At 37.0% G+C, this 17668-nt stretch overlaps 1 long non-coding RNA gene across 1 annotated transcript in view; it reads left to right on the forward strand.

Moving 5' to 3' along the window:
- Window positions 1-13533: 13533 nt before the first annotated feature.
- The window catches only part of LOC309972169, a 238226-nt gene continuing 234091 nt past the window's right edge, over window positions 13534-17668 (forward strand). Inside the window, exon 1 of the long non-coding RNA XR_014326789.1 lies at window positions 13534-13820. This is a non-coding gene — a long non-coding RNA (uncharacterized lncRNA). The remainder of the gene's footprint in view (window positions 13821-17668) is intronic.

Consider the following 17668-nt stretch of genomic DNA (forward strand, 5'->3'; position numbering starts at 1 on the left):
TCAGGGTATATGCCCAGTCCTGTTTTACTTTTAAAGTTTTGAATTTATTGTGATAAATTCAATCAAATGTATTTATAGAATATTTTCTTTTTGGAAAGAAAAGAAATATTTGCATTTGAGCCACAACTTAAATTGTGAAATAAAAGGCTTTGTCTTTTAAATTTTTTTCTGACATCAAGAGCAAGTGTGACAGTACTGACAGATCAAATGGGTGCCTTGGTTGGCCCCCACTCAAGCAGGACCTAGTTATCTTTCCTAAAAGTGAAGGTTTTGATTAATAACTAAACAATCATATCAATAAAGGAGGCATGATTATCACTTCCTTCTCCTTCAGTGGCAATCATTTGTATTTACTCTGAGTTCTAGATACGTCCGTCCTATAACATAAAAAAGAGTTCTAAAATGTTCTGTCTTAGAGGATTTATTCTGGTATATGCTATGTACTTAAAGAATCTTTTATATACCTCCAACATTATAAAGTTTCAGTTAACATAGTAAACAGCATAATGAAAAGGTGTAATGAAATGGGTCTTAATAGCTTTTCACAGAGATGCCAAAGAGATGGATAATGATTGCCCTTTCAATTTTCATCTTAGTTTTAAATCACATGTCTATCTCAATAAATACTGAGTAATATGTCTCAGACCTGCAGTCCAAACCTAACTTCTGTGTGAGATTTGAAGGGACTGTGTATTACTATGTGTGGAATTTAAAAAAAGTTTTGTACTGGCATGCATTTAGTTTGTATAATAGCGTAGGCTGCTGAATTTATTTAAAAAGGGAGAGGATAGTATACAGTTAGGAAGTATTAAGGATTCACCTGCAGGATGAGACTTGCTAGTATCGATCACGTTACCACATTACCAGGAGGTGGCATTCACTAATTTTTTTTTTCACTGTTAATGATTTTCAGATTTTTAAAACTTCTTTAGCATCTTGCAGTTTACAAATTTCCCCCCAAATATTCTCTTATGTGACTGTCACAAAAGTCCCTGAAAAAGAGGACACTTGCCTTTATTTTTTAATTTCCATATGAGGTAACTAAAGGAGAGAGAAGCCAAGAGACATAACTCCAACCTAGGGCAGAGTAGGACAAATTCTTCCACTCCTGGTTCAATGGTCTCATTGCATTATTGCTTTCTTGATTTTCTAGGAAAGTGTGTTTGCTGATACAATATTTTGGATACACCTTGGCTGATTTTGAGCTGGCAGAAGAATGGAGAAGGTAAGGCAGCCATACTTGCTGTAAAATTCTGAAAATAAACTGTGCGTTATTTATCTTTCTGTTATGTAAAGCTATGTTCATGGTCCTCACTTCTAAAATATTCAAGCGAGGAAGCAAGACCCCATTGGAACCTCTGCAGACTTCTCTGAAGTGTTTAGTAGGCACTAGAGAAAAGTTTTTGTTTGTTTTGTTTTGTTTTTTTAATACTGTGAAAAATTCTCTTTGGTCTTGGAATCTACATAGTCCTGGAATCTTGTGAATACTTTTATTCTGTCCAGGTCAGTGGAAAGCTAGGGGCCTGTCACTCTAGCAAGAATGAATGCTCTAGTAATAGTCATTTTAAAAATGATCTAAAACGCAAGGCAGAAAAAAATTAAATAAAATGACAAATAGAACCAAGAATTATTTTAATAGATTCAATTTCTGTAAATTTTTACTTTGAAAAGGTAGATGTCATTAAAAAGGAGGTCTTTTGTTTTAAATATTTTTGTTTTATTCAAACAAATATAGGAAAACATTCTACAAGTGCATGGTATTTCTACTAATGATAGAACTAACATTACATTTTTGAAGATTCAGTATTGACCTTTATTTAGCAAACAATGAGGATAGGGGCTAAAGACCTATGTACTACAATTTTATGTGTTCCTCTTAAAGACCACTGCAGTGCTGAGGAGAGTTTTCATATCGGGAAAATTCACTTGGTTTTAAATATTGCTGAGATTGTAAAGAAAACATGGAAGAAAATATTGGTCATATAATTAGCTATGTGTACAATCTCATAGCAAATTGAAGTTCAGAGTTTTATACTAGAATCATCATCCTTAAAAAACCTATTTGTGTTTGCTCTGTATTCATGGAGAGACTGGATATAGGAAAAATATGTACATGACTTTAAGATAAACAATGAATGCAAAACATCCAAAATTGATTGGCTGGCGGGGGCAAGCAGGATAAAACTCACTTCCTCTTCCATCTTTAAAAAAAATAAATTAATTAAAATCCATAGCTTGCACTTTGGTAAAAATCCAAACATTGGAGCTTCTGACTTACATGGTTTTATAAGGTATCCCAGTATTCCTGAATTCTACAATTTATCATATGATTCATCGTTTTCAATGCAGATAGTTTATTTTGTTCTAGTATAGAAATGGATTATTCTTGTGGGTATATGGAGTATCCAATAGGCCATCCTATTTATTTAATTTTATTTTTCTGATTTCCTTGATTTTTGAATGGTGCTGATATTCATATTTCTTAAATTATGCATTTAGACTTTCATATAATCAAAATTTTTTCCTTCTCATTCTCCTTTCCACTGGCAACTTGCATTTAGTCTTCTGAGATCTACACTTTCCTCCATCATTGTTAACAACAGTGATTTTTTTCTCAAACCATTTTAGATTTAGCGTGATCTGTCCTCTTCTTAGAAGATTTATTATTTATAAGCCATTTATTTAGCACTTATTCTTAATTTGAATATATTTTACCTAGTATTGTTATTTAGTTTTCACTTAAAAGTTGCATGTATATTTATGGCTCATTGCATAATTAGGAAACATGCAAGAACAATGTTTCATACTTTTCTGTATTACCTTTTGTATCTTACACAATACATATGGATTCTAAAAATGAGCTCATATGCACTGCATGAGCTAGTTTGCTTCAAATGCAGTCTGCTTTGTCTGTTCAGTCACAGGCCATACATATACTATCTTTTTCTCTTTGTGCCATAACATAAGTGAGGCTGGGGTGTGTGATATATTTCTTTGACCAATTCATTAATCCAAGCAACAGTATATATCCATCATTCACAGTGTAGTAGGAATTGTGCCTTCGGTAAAAATGTCCTAGGCTTTCTTCAGGCACACTTCAAATGTAAATTCCACAGGTAATTTTTTCCAGTTTAGGTCCGGTTTTTCTGTTTTGGTTCTTTTACTTATAACTGTTCTGTAGTATTAGAAGAACATTGGGATTTTTTAATTTGTATAAAAGCATGATTTTAAGTATAATTAATTATCCATTATAAGTAGTCCACATCATTTAGGTGTGAATATTTTGCTCTTTCATAGATTGGTTGTAACCTGCTCAATAGCGTAATCAAATTTGTGTTTACTCAAAATGTGTGCATTTTTCTTTATAGTTGCAGTCACTTTTAGAGCATTTTATTCTATGCTAGTCATCACATAACTATTTACAACTGGCATTTAAAAAATCATTTCCTTTTAATTTCAAAAATGTATGGAATGAAAAGGCAAACTCTGGAGATGATAAAAAGACTACTGGTTGCCGGGGGTGGTGGTTGAAAGAGGGATGAATAGGCCGAGCACAGAGAATTTTTAGGACAGTGAGAAATACTCTGTATGATACCGTAATGATGGATATATATCATTATACACTTGTTCAGACCCATAGAATGTGCACCAAGAGTGAACCCTTAGGTAAACCATAGACTTTGGGTGATTATGTGTCAGTGTAGGTTGAGCACAATGCATTTGGTAACAGATGCACCATTGTGGTGAGTGATGCTGATAATGGGGGAACTGTGCATGTATGGGGGCAGAGGATAGATGGAAAAGATCTGTAGCTTCCTCTAGATTTTGTTTTGAACCTTAAACTAATCTAAAAAATTTAAAAATTAAAAAAATACAAAATAAAATATATGAACTGTGCTTCTCAGAAAAATATTTTAAAAACAGATTTATACTTCTCACTCCTAAATGCACTTGGAAGTGAACAAAACAAAGGACCCATTTTTTAAAACCTTATCTTTGTTAAATCTGTATGCCACAATTGAGCTAGATAGGATACAAATTAAATAAAGACAAGGAAAATACACATATAACTACCCTCTGAGCAGCAGGTATGGTGAAAAATAATTGTAAAAAATTCTGGAACACACACACTCTACACCTCAACACTGAGTGGTAAAAATGGGATATAAGGGGAAAGATGGAGCCTAGTCTACCTTTTCTGACATGGACATGGTTAAATAGCCCTCTGTGACCTTGAGATGGAGTTAGACAAGCACCTAGGCAGAGTCTTATTTGTTTCCTTGAGTGGAAGTCAAGTAATATGGGGAGTGTGGCCCCAAATCTGGTGTCAAATGGAAAACCCTTAATCACAGCAACACTAGCAAGGTATACTAATTCTGCCAAAGGACCATGTCCGGTCTCCTCAGGTAACTGGTAGTAATTCAGAGTTGGCGTTCACTAATGCAGCAAGGTTTGGTTTGTGTGACAAAATAAGCAAGCTGCCATTGTGGATATTTTCATTCGTGTTTCCGCCTCTTCTCACTTCCACTTCCTCACTTCCAGCTCCATCCCTGGTGTTTCTTTTTTCAGTCTCTATGTCCGTCCATTCTTGGTCACAGAATACCCTATCTTCATTTTCTATTCATTTTAATTTCAATTTGATACATTGTTGCGGTTTTCAGGGCAATCTAGAGACTTAATTTTTCAGAAGATGGAGAATTAAGTCAATCAAAGACATTCTCCTTCTGGGATGTTTGGTACAACATTTATCTTACAGCACATTCTTAAGCCCTCCTTATAACTATCCTAGAAAAAAGGAATGTATCACCTGAAAATATAAACATACATATGCTTTTATCTCTTTCCAAATATATTTATATATTTGTATTTCAAAATAAAAATTATGCTTAATAAAAGAAAACATAAATGTGAAAAGTATAAATTACTTTCTGAAGGGATTTAAACATTTTATTTCCATTCTTTCTCATTTGTAATATCTTTATTATTTTTTTTAATTTCTAAAGTATGGGCTTATTATGAGAAAGATCAATAACATTAAATAATAAAAAATGAAAGTCATGGGGACTTCCCTGGTGAAGCAGTGGTTAAGAATCTGCCTGCCAATGCAGGGGACACAGGTTCGATCCCTGGTCCGGGAAGATCCCACATGCCACGGAGCAGCTAAGCCCATGTGCCACAACTACTGAGCCTGTGCTCTAGAGCCTACAAGCCACAGCTACTGAGCCCCTGTGCCACAACTACTGAGGCACGCACTCCTAGAGCCCGTGCTCCACAACAAGAGAAACCACCGCAATGAGAAACCCACACACAGCAATGAAGAGTAGCCCCTGTGCGCAGCAACGAATACCCAACGCAGCCATAAATTAATTAATTAATTAAAAAAAAAAGAAAGTCTCCACTTCTGTCCTTTCCTGAGGAACACTCAGGTAGCTAACAAGCGTGCTCTCTAGCAAGCAGCTGTTTGCATCTCTCTCTCTCTGACTCCCTCATCCTCTCTCTCTCTCCAAACCTCCAGCTATCTAGCTTTCTGCTTGTTGTCTAAATATATATCTTTTGCAGATATGATATTATGCTATATATTTGAGTATAATTTTACAATGAACTCCACAATAATATACCCAATAATCTGATTTGGGTATAATACAACTGGCATTAGCTTCCACCTTCTGCCTAGCTTCAGTTCTTAATTGGAGAAAAGCTAATATTTTCATCTTTTGGCGGTGGGCAAGAGAGATATGCAGAGGAGAATGAAGCTGGGCAGAGACACAGGAAGTAACTCAGACTTGGAAAGTAGGGAGGCAAATGATGGCTAGTTGATTTCCCAGTATTCTTGTGGTCCAGTATTCCTGGATTAGGCCAATAAAACTTGATACAAGGCAGTAAGAGAATTGTCATTTAGCTGCAAAACCTAGAATTACCCCATTCGGTATTTGGTCTGGAGAGGACAACTACCAACACCGGCTGCTACCACAGAGGAATTGGGTCATGCAGTGTAGAACTCTCGAACTCTTGGGTCAGGGGCAAGGTAGGCTCTTCACGGTCATTTCATAAACTTGAAGTAATGGGACTCAGTGTTTTGTATGATTAAATTTTATAGGTTCCATTTACTGTGTTGTGGTAGGGTCTTACGTATTATATGTCATGTGTTTATGTCAGTAATAAAGCTCTAACTCATTATTTTAATATGTTCTTTTGATCCATTAAACATTTGTTGATTTTTTGGCAAATATATTCATAAACAACTAGCTGGTAATAGTGTGTGTTATTCTTGTCTATCTTTGGTATCCAATTTATGAGGGCTCACACAAAAACTGGAAGATTTCCATCTTTGGCGTTGAATAGGTGTGAAAAATAAAAATAATTAGCATTTTTTCCACTCTAATATTTTCTAAACCGATATGCCTCTTAGAATGTGTTCATTCAATGCATGGTTTATTTTTTCTGTCTTTCAAAAGAACTTAAATCAATACTACTTCCTAACATTTCTCACTTCTTAGAATTAAGGAAATCGGTATCACTTCTTGAAGCTCTGGTAAAAGTACCTATAAAATCTAGCACTTTTTGCTGGATAGAACTGTAATCGCATTTTCGATTTCTTTTATAAGTATTAGTCCGTTAAAGTTTTTCCCCTCTGCTTGGGTTAAACTTGCTCATTGTTTTGTTCTTACTTATTGACACATTTTGTCAAAATTTTCAAAGTGTATTGGTGTAATTTGTCTATAGTAATATGTTTAAAAATTCTCTTTATTCACCTCATATTTTTCTGCGTCTTTACTCTTCTTTCATTTGATTTTAGAAGTTTCTTTTTCTTATTAATCTTCTGAAAAAGCCAAAGTGATAGTTCTGAAAGATAAATTGTTTTAATTAAATCTATACCTGAATGCATACATGCAGTAAATTAAATGATAATTTGACCAAGCATAATTTCTATATTTAAAATTATCTTCCTTCAGAATGCTTAGAAATTATTCCATGATTCTCTAGTATACATCACTGAGAATTTTCTTGGTAGTCTGACTCTTTGCTTTAAAGACTCCCGGTTTTTCTCTCTGGAAACCTGTAAAGTCTTCATTCTTCAGAAGTTTTCCCAATATGCATCTGATTTTGTGTCTTCTTTCAATATCCTCGTCTAATAATAGTGGGGCCCTTTGGAACTAAAACTGAAAACTTTAAACAATACACATGGTAGTGTATTTGTTACTAAGACGATGGTTTCTCTGAGCTTGGAGTTTCTTCCAAAACAAACTCTGTTCATAACACTGTCTATCCAGTTATCTTACAATTCCCTCCTTGCCACAGATGTAGGGGTTTCTGAGCTCTGCTTCATTTTTCCTTCAATCAGAAGTTATTGAAATTGGTACAGCCAATGTTGAAAACAGCATGGAGGTTCCTTAAAAAATTAAAAATAGAACCATAATGTGATTCAGCAATTCCATTTCTGGGTATGTATCCAATGGAAATTTAGTATCTTTAAAAAATCTGCACCCCCATGTTCATTACAGCAGTATTCACAATAGCCAAGATACGGAAACAACCTAAATGTCCATAGATGCATGAATGGGTGAAGAAAATGTGGTGTGTGTATACACAATGGAATATCATTCAGCCTTAAGAAGAAGGAGATCCTGTCATTTGTGAAAACGTGGACAAACCTGAAGATATTATGCCAAGTAATATAAGCCAGACACAGAAAGACAAATGCTGTGTAAGTCTCACTTATGTGTGTAATTTAAAACAGTCAGACTCATAGAAGCAGAATAGAATGGTCGTTGGCCAGAGCTAGAGGTGGAATAAATGGAGATAGGTTGGTCAAGGGATACAACGTTTCAGTTATTCATGGTGACTAAGTTCTGATGATCCAACATAAAACATGGCGACAATTGTTAATAATATTGTGTTTTATACTTGAAATTTGCTAAAAGAGTAGATCTTAAGTGTTTTCACCACGAAAAATGGTCACTGTGTATAGTGATGGATATGTTAATAAGAAAGATTATCATAATCATTTCACAATGTATATGTATATCAAAACATCAATACTGTGCACATTACATAATTTTTATTTGTAAATTATACCTCCATGAAACTGGAAAAAACCCAAAAACTAAAAAGAAAGTATTTGCTCTGTATCTCCTAGCTGTTTTCATTCAGCTCATTGAACCATATCCTCTTTTTTTTAACATCTTTATTGGAGTATAAGTGCTTTACAATGGTGTGTTAATTTCTACTTTATAACAAAGGGAATCAGTAATACATATACATATATCCCCATATATCTTCCTCCTTGCATCTCCCTCCCTCCGACCCTCCGTATCCCACCCCTCTAGGTGGTCACAGAGCACCGAGCTGATCTCCCTGTGCTATGCGGCTGCTTCCCACTAGCTAGCTATTTTAAATCTGGTAGTGCATATAATGTCCATGCCACTCTCTTACTTTGTCCCAGCTAACCCTTCCCCTCCCCGTATCCTCAAGTCCATTCTCTAGTAGATCTGTGTCTTTATTCCCTTCTTGCCCCTAGGTTCTTCATGACCATTTTTTTTCTTTTTTGGTTTTAGATGCCATATATATGTGTTAGCATACGGTATTTGTTTTTCTCTTTCTGACTTACTTCACTCTGTATGACAGACTCTAGGTCCATCCACCTCATTACAAACAGCTCAATTTCGTTTCTTTTTATGGCTGAGTAATATTCCATTGTATATATGTGCCACATCTTCTTTATCCATTCATCTGTCGATAGACACTTAGGTTGCTTCCATGTCCTGGCTATTGTAAATAGAGCTGCAGTGAACATTGTGGTACGTGACTCTTTTTGAATTATGGTTTTCTCGGGGTATATGCCCAGTAGTGGGATTTCTGGGTTGTATGGTAGTTCTATATTTAGTTTTTTGAGGAACCTCCATACTGTTCTCCATAGTGGCTGTATCAATTTACATTCCCACCAACAGTGCAAGAGGGTTCCCTTTTCTCTACACCCTCTCCAGCATTTGTTTCTAGATTTTTTTGATGATGACCATTCTGACCGGTGTGAGATGATATCTCATTGTACTTTTGATTTGTATTTCTCTAGTGATTAATGATGTTGAGCATTCTTTCGTGTGTTCGTTGGCAATCTGTATGTCTTCTTTGGAGAAATGTCTGTTTAGGTCTTCTCCCATTTTCGGATTGGGTTGTTTGTTTTTTTGATATTGAGCTGCATGAGCTGCTTGTGTATATTGGAGATTAATCCTTTGTCAGTTGCTTCATTTGCAAATATTTTCTCCCATTCTGAGAGTTGTCTTTTCGTCTTATTTATGGTTTCCTTTGCTATGCAAAAGCTTTTAAGCTTCATTAGGTCCCATTTGTTTATTTTTGTTTTTATTTCCATTTCTCTAGGAACCGGGTCAAAAAGGATCTTGCTGTGATTTATGTCATAGAGTGTTCTGCCTATGTTTTCCTCTAAGAGTTTGATAGTGTCTGGCCTTACATTTAGGTCTTTAATCCATTTTGAGTTTATTTTTGTGTATGGTGTTAGGGAGTGTTCTAATTTCATTCCTTTACATGTAGCTGTCCAGTTTTCCCAGCACCACTTATTGAAGAGGCTGTCTTTTCTCCACTGTATATTCTTGCCGCCTTTATCAAAGATAAGTTGACCATATGTGTGTGGGTTTATCTCTGGGCTCTCTATACTGTTCCATTGATCTATATTTCTGTTTTTGTGCCAGTACCATACTGTCTTGATTACTGTAGCTTTGTAGTATAGTCTGAAGTCAGGGAGCCTGATTCCTCCAGCTCCGTTTTTCTTTCTTAAGTTTGCTTGTGCTATATGGGGTCCTTTGTGTTTCTATACAAATTGTGAAATTTTTTGTTCTACTTCTGTGAAAAATGCCAGTGGTAGTTTGATAGGGATTGCACTGAATCTGTAGATTGCTTTGGGTAGTAGAGTCATTTTCACAATGTTGATTCTTCCAATCCAAGAACATGGTATATCTCTCCATCTGTTTGTATCATCTTTAATTTCTTTCATCAGTGTCTTATAATTTTCTGCATACAGGTCTTTTGTCTCCATAAGTTGGTTTATTCCTAGATACTTTATTCTTTGTGTTGCAGTGGTAAATAGGAGTGTTTTATTAATTTCACTTTCAGATTTTTCATCATTAGTGTATAGGAATGCCAGAAATTTCTGTGCATTAATTTTGTATCCTGCTACTTTACAAAATTCATTGATTAGCTCTAGTAGTTCTCTGGTAGCATCTTTAGGATTCTCTATGTATAGTATCATTCCATCTGCAAACAGTGACAGCTTTACTTCTTTTCCAATTTGGATTCCTTTTATTTCTTTTTCTTCTCTGTTTGCTGTGGCTAAAACTTCCAAAACTATGTTGAATAATAGTGGTGAGAGTGGGCAACCTTGTCTTGTTCCTGATCTTAGTGGAAATGCTTTCAGTTTTTCACCATTGAGGACGATGTTGGCTGTGGGTTTGTCATATATGGCCTTTATTATGTTGAGGTAAGTTCTCTATGCCTACCTTCTGGAGGGTTTTTATCGTAAATGGGTGTTGAATTTTGTCAAAAGCTTTCTCTGCATCTGTTGAGATGATCATATGGTTTTTCTCCTTCAATTTGTTATATGGTGTATCACATTGATTGATTTGAGTATATTGAAGAATCCTTGCATTCCTGGAATAAACCCCACTTGATCATGGTGTATGATCCTTTTAATGTGCTGTTGGATTCTGTTTGCTAGTATTCTGTTGAGGATTTTTGCATGTTTGTTCATCAGTGATATTGGCCTGTAGTTTTCTTTCTTTGTGACATCTTTGTCTGGTTTTGGTATCAGGGTGATGGTGGCCTCATAGAAGGAGTTTGGGACTGTTCCTCTCTCTGCTGTATTTTGGAAGAGTTTGAGAAGGATGGGTGTTAGCCCTTCTCTAAATGTTTGATAGAATTCACCTGTGAAGCCATCTGGTCCTGGGCTTTTGTTTGTTGGAAGATTTTAATCACAGTTTCAATTTCAGTGCTTGTGATTGGTCTGTTCATATTTTCTGTTTCTTCCTGCTTCAGTCTCGGAAGGTTGTGCATTTCTAAGAACTTGTCCATTTCTTCCAGGTTGTCCATTTTATTGGCATATAGTTGCTTGTAGTAATCTCTCATGATCCTTTGTATTTCTGCAGTGTCAGTTGTGACTTCTCCTTTTTCATTTCTAATTCTGTTGATTTGATTCTTCTCCCTTTATTTCTTGATGAGTCTGGCTAATGGTTTATCAATTTTGTTTATCTTCTTATAGAACCAGCTTTTAGTTTTATTGATCTTTGCTATTGTTTCCTTCATTTCTTTTTCATTTATTTCTGATCTGATCTTTATGATTTCTTTCCTTCTGCTAACTTTGGGGTTTTTTTGTTCTGTAATTGTTTTAGGTGTAAGGTTAGGTTGTTTATTTGAGGTGTTTCTTGTTTCTTAATGTAGGATTGTATTGTATTGCTGTAAACTTCCCTCTTAGAACTTCTTTTGCCGCATCCCATTGTTTTTGGGTCATCTAGGTATTTTTTTGATTTCCTCTTTGATTTCTTCAGTGATCTCTTGGTTATTAAGTAGTGTTTTGTTTAGCCTCCATGTGTTTGTATTTTTTACAGGTTTTTTTCCTGTATCTAGTATCTGTATCTATATCTAGTCTCATAGCATTGTGGTCGGAAAAGATACTTGATACAATTTCAGTTTTCTTAAATTTACCAGGGCTTGATTTGTGACCCAAGATATGATCTATCCTGGAGAATGTTCCATGAGCACTTGATTACAAAGTGTATTCTGTTGTTTTGGGTGGAATGTCCTGTAAGTTTCAATTAAGTCCCTCTTGTTTAATGTATCATTTAAAGCTTGTGTTTCCTTATTTATTTTTACTTTGGATGATCTGTCCATTGGTGAAAGTGGGGTGTTAAATTCCCCTACTATGATTGTGTTACTGTCGATTTCCCCTTTTATGGCTTTTAGTGTTTGCCTTATGTATCGAGGTGCTCCTAAGTTGGGTGCATAAATATTTACAGTTGTCGTATCTTCTTCTTGGATTGATCCCTTGATCATTATGTAGTGTCCTCTTTGTGTCTTGTGATAGTCTTTATTTTAAAGTCTATTTTGTCTGATATGAGAATTGCTACTCCAGCTTTCTTTTGATTTCCATTTGCATGGAATATCTTTTTCCATCCTCTCACTTTCAGTCTGTATGTGTCCCTAGGTCTGAAGTGGGTCTGTTGTAAACAACATATATATGGGTCTTGTTTTTGTATCCATTCAGCCAGTCATTGTCTTTTATTTGGAGCATTTAATCCATTTACATTTAAGGTAATTATCGATATGTACGTTCCTATTACCATTTTCTTAATTGTTCTGGGTTTGTTCTTGTAGGTCTTTTCCTTCTTTTGTGTTTCCTTCCTCGAGAAGTTCCTTTAGCATTTGTTGTAAAGCTGGTTTGGTGGTGCTGAATTCTTTTAGCTTTTGCTTGTCTGTAGAGGTTTTAATTTCTCTGTCAAATCTGACTGAGATCCTTGCTGGTTAGAGTAATCTTGGTTGTAGGCTTTTCCCCTTCACCACTTTAAATAGGTCTTGCCACTCCCTTCTGGCTTGCAGAGTTTCTGCTGAAAGATCAGCTGTTAACCTTATGGGGATTCCCTTGTGTGTTATTTGTTGTTTTTCCCTTGCCGCTTTTAATAGTTGGTCGTTGTATTTAATTTCTGATAGTTTGATTAATATGTGTCTTGGCATGTTTCTCCTTGGATTTATCCTTTATGGGACTCTCTGTGCTTCCTGCACTGATTAGCTATTTCCTTTCTCATATTAGGGAAGTTTTCAACTATAATCTCTTCAAATATTTTCTCAGTCCCTTTCTTTTTCTCTTCTTCTTCTGGAACCCCTATAATTCGAATGTTGGTGCGTTTAATGTTGTCCCAGAGGTCTCTCAGACTGTCCTCAGTTCTTTTCATTGTTTTTCTTTGTTCTGCTCTGCAGTAGTTATTTCCACTATTTTATCTTCCAGGTCACTTATCTGTTCTTCTGCCTCAGCTATTCTGCTGTTCATCCCTTCTAGAGAATTTTTAGTTTCATTTATTGTGTTGTTAATCGTTTGTTTGCTCTTTAGTTCTTCTAGGGCCTTGTTAACTGTTTCTTGTGTTTTCTCCATTCTATTTCCAAGATTTTGGATTGTCTTTACTATTGTTTTTCTGAGTTCTTTTTCATGTAGACTGCCTGTTTCCTCTTCATTTGTTAGGTCTGGTGGGTTTTTACCTTGCTTCTTCATCTGCTGTGTGTTTCATCTTCTCATTTTGCTTCACTTAGTGTGTTTGGTGTCTCCTTTTCACAGGCTGCAGGTTTGTAGTTCTCGTTGTTTTTGGTGTCTGCCCCCAGTGGCTAAGGTTGGTTTAGTGGGTTGTGTAGGCTTCGTGGTGGAGGGGACTAGTGCCTGTGTTCTGGTGGGTGAGCCTGGGTCTTGTTTTTCTGGTGGGCAGGGCCACGTCTGGTGGTATGTTTTTGGGTGTCTCTGGCTTTATTATGATTTTAGGCAGCCTCTCTGCTAATGGGTGGGGTTGTGTTCCTGTCTTGCTAGTTGTTTGGCATAGGGTGTCCAGCCCTGTAGCTTGCTGGTCGTTGAATGGAGCTGGGTCTTGGCATTGAGATGGAGATCTCTGGGAGATTTTTGCCGTTAGATGTTACGTGGAGCTGGGAGGTCTCTTGTGGACCAATGTCCTAAGCTTGGCTCTCCCACCTCAGAGGCACAGCACTGATGCCTGGCTGGAGCACCAAGAGCCTTTCATCCACACAGCTCAGAATAAAAGGGAGAGAAAAAAAAGAAGGTGGTAAAATAAAAAAGTTATTAAAATAAAAAAATAATTATTTAAAACATTTTTTTAAACTAATAAAAGAAAGAAGAGAGCAACCAAACCAAAAAACAAATCTGCCAATGTTAACAAGTGCTAAAAACTGTACTAAAAAAAGAAAAAAACAAAATAACAAATAACGGACAGACAGAACCCTAGGACAAATGGTAAAAGCAAAGCTATACAGACAAAATCACACACAGAAGCATACACATACACACTCACAAAAGAAGAAAAAGGATAAAGTATATATATATATATATATATATATATATATATAGTGTTCGCCTTATGTATTGAGGCAACGATATATATATATCGTTGCTCCCAAAGTCCATCTCCTCAATTTGGGATGATTCGTTGTCTATTCAGGTATTCCACAGATGCAGGGTACATCAAGTTGATTGTGGAGATTTAATCCACTGCTGCTGAGGCTGCTGGGAGGGATTTCCCTTTCTCTTCTTTGTTTGCACATCTCCCGGGGCTCAGCTTTGGATTTGGCCCCGCCTCTGCGTGTAGGTCGCCGGAGGGCGTCTGTTCTTTGCTCAGACAGGACGGGGTTAAAGGAGCAGCTGCTTTGGGGGCTCTGGCTCACTCAGGCTTGGGGGAGGGAGGTGTACGGATGCGGGGCGAGCTTGCGGCAGCAGAGGCCGGCGTGACGTTTGCACCAACCTGAGGCTCGCCGTGCGTTCTCCCGGGGAAGTTGTCCCTGGATTCCGGGACCCTGGCAGTGGCGGGCTGCACAGGCTCCCGGGAGGGAAGGTGTGGATGGTGACCTGTGCTTGCTCACAGGCTTCTTGGTGGCGGCAGCAGCAGCCTTAGCATCTCATTCCCGTGTCTGGGGTCTGCGCTGATAGCCGCGGCTCGCGCCCATCTCTGGAGCGCCTTTAAGCAGCGCTCTGAATCCCCTCTCCTCATGCTCCAGGAAACAAAGAGGCAAGAAAAAGTCTCTTTCCTCTTTGGCAGCTGCAGACCTTTTCCCGGACTCTCTCCCGCCTAGCTGTGGTAGTCCCTTCAGGCTGTGTTCACGGAGCCGACCCCATTTCTCTCCCTGCGCTCCGACCGAAGCCCGAGCCTCAGCTCCCAGCCCCCGCCCATCCCCGGCGGGTGAGCAGACAAGCCTCTCGGGCTGCGGGCTGGTGAGTGCTGGTCGGCACCGATCCTCAGTGCGGGGATCTCTCCGCTTTGCCCTCTGCACACCTGTTGCTGCGCTCTCCTCCGTGGCTCCGAAACTTCCCCCCTCGCCACCCGCAGTCTCTGCCCGCGAAGGGGCTTCCTACTGTGTGGAAAGCTTTCCTTCTCCACAGCTCCTTCCCAGAGGTGCAGGCGCCATCCCTATTCTTTTGTCTCTTTTTTCTTTTTTTCTTTTGCCCTACGCAGCTATGTGGGGAGTTTCTTCCCTTTTGGGAAGTCTGAGGTCGTCTGCCAGCGTTCAGTAGGTGTTCTGTAGGAGTTGTTCCACATGTAGCTGTGTTTCTGATGTATTTGTTGGGAGGAAGGTGTTCCCCACGTCTTACTCTTATGCCATCTTGAAGCTCCAGACCACATCCTTTTTCGATCATGATTTTGTTTTTCATTTTGTCTTCTTTCTAGTCAGTCGAATTTTGTGAAGGGGAATAAGTGAATTTATAGGCTAAATACTTAAGCTTAAAGTGAAAATTAATTTCTTGTGATTTGTAAGATTTTTTTTATTTATTAAGGCTTCTTTTTCTATAGTGTCTATTTTATACATTATACTGATATTAAATTTTGTTTATAGTGTTTTTGACATGGAGAAATATAGTTTATATAATCATATCTATTATTTTTAATGGTTTCTACTCTGTTTTCATACCATGTAGACTTTCTCACTCCTAATATTATATATATATCATCAAGTTTCTGTGAGTTTTCTAGTTAGATTTTAAGGTTTATTGTGTATACGTGCATTCTGTGTATCATCTATCTTTCTATTTATCTATCATCTACTATCTACCTACCTACTTATTGATCTATCATCTAAATGTTTACCTATAAATATTGCTTTTTAAGTAATATAAGGTGTGCTTTTATTTTTCAAATTATGAGTTGTTTACTTCAAAATCTGTTATTGAATATCTCATCCTTTCTCACATATTCTTGTACATCTTACCAAATGCCTGCTGCAAATTACCTTGGGCCGTAAGAAGATGAAGGTGAAAGGATAAAGTCTCAGCTCTGAAAGAACTTAAAGTATGAAATGGTGCATCAGCAAACATAGGAAGAAGTGTGATCAGAAGGATATAGTGAACTGTCAGTAGTTCTGTTTCCCCAACCCCTGTGTTCATGCTTTGCTGAATTTATTGTACTTGCCTTCCCACCAGGCTAGACTGCCTTTCCTAAGAGAAGTTCTAAAGACGAGATTATAAAGCGAAGATATCAAATTTAAAATTTAACACGAAAAATTCTTTCCAAGTCAAAGATAGGCGATTTGGGGAAGATTTTTGTGTCCACGTAATTTCTCAGACTAGATTTAGACCTTCCAAACAGGAGACAGAAAACAAAGAAATGGGAAGAAATATAAGTTGATCTGATGGGGCTCTCTGAAGAGTCTTATTTCCTAAATTGTTAGAAATTCCTAAATGGCCTTCCTGCTTCTAGACTTATCCCACCACTCATTGCCATATGAGAGCTTTTCCTTGAAAGTACGCTTGCGTGTGCGTGTGCACAAACACACGCAAACACACCACAATTTTTAGAATGCAAATTCATTTATTTAATTTTTATGACATTTTCCAGAAACTTTAGAATAAAGATTCTACTTCTTAGACTAGAGGTGTTTGCAATTGTTTATGGTTTATCTTATATTTTTCAAGTATTTATTACTTTTAATAAATTTGAGTTTTCATGCCTGTAATCTCCTATTTGTGCTGTTTCCTCTGCCTCGAATGTGCTTTTCTTCCCTTCCTCCTCATTACCTTATCATTATTTACTCTTAAAGATTTTGCTCAGCCATTAGCTTCATACAGAAATGTTCCTGATTTCCTTCTTCCTCATTGTTTACCAGTTGAACTCTGTACATGTCCCACGGAATTCTAACACTTCTTTCTAAGTACTTATTATGCTATGTTATAAACACTGTTTAATTCTGGCTATCTTCTACCAGTGTGAATCCACAAACAATATTACTCATATCCACTTCAAAAGAAGTGTTTAGTATGTAAGCATTTATTGAAGGAATAAATGAATTATTTACTGTCTGGGTTTTTTAACTTTGGACATGTTTGATATTTGTTACCCCTGAGAAGGTATAGAATCTTGATGTCTCCAGGAATCATAGTTATTGGTAAAATTCTTCTTATGTGACTGAAATGTGCCTAAGTGATTAGAAACAAATATCAATGTTTAAAAAATGATTATAATTTGTGAAAGAACTTGATGTAGTGTCATCCCTAGAAAGGGAAGTTCACTATTACCTAGACAGCAGCCTTGTCAACCTTTTTGTGCTTGTCACTGAAGAAATTGTCTATGGATGAAGTTTTCAAGGATTCAGACCTAAGGTTGAAATTGGGGGAGAAAAGAACAGTATCATTTTCTCTTGTCGCTCTTTCTTTCACCTTAGGAAAGATACCTGCATTCTTTGCCAGCGTCCATTGGACACTTGGCCTTTTTCTCTCCAAGTTCCTCTGAGTATAGTGCCTCTGAACACCCAGAAATAGGAAGCACAGTAGCAGAAAAAGTAACCTATCTTTGTAATCATCTATTTGATACTATTTTCTTCCCAAGTTCATTTTGTTTGGCAGACTTCTTCTTGTCCACATACCTTCTTGCCCTGGTCTTGCTTCTGGCCTCATGGATAAGCTAGA

Source organism: Leucopleurus acutus (genome assembly GCF_964270905.1).
Source record: "Leucopleurus acutus genome assembly, chromosome: 15".
NCBI lineage: Eukaryota > Metazoa > Chordata > Mammalia > Artiodactyla > Delphinidae > Leucopleurus > Leucopleurus acutus.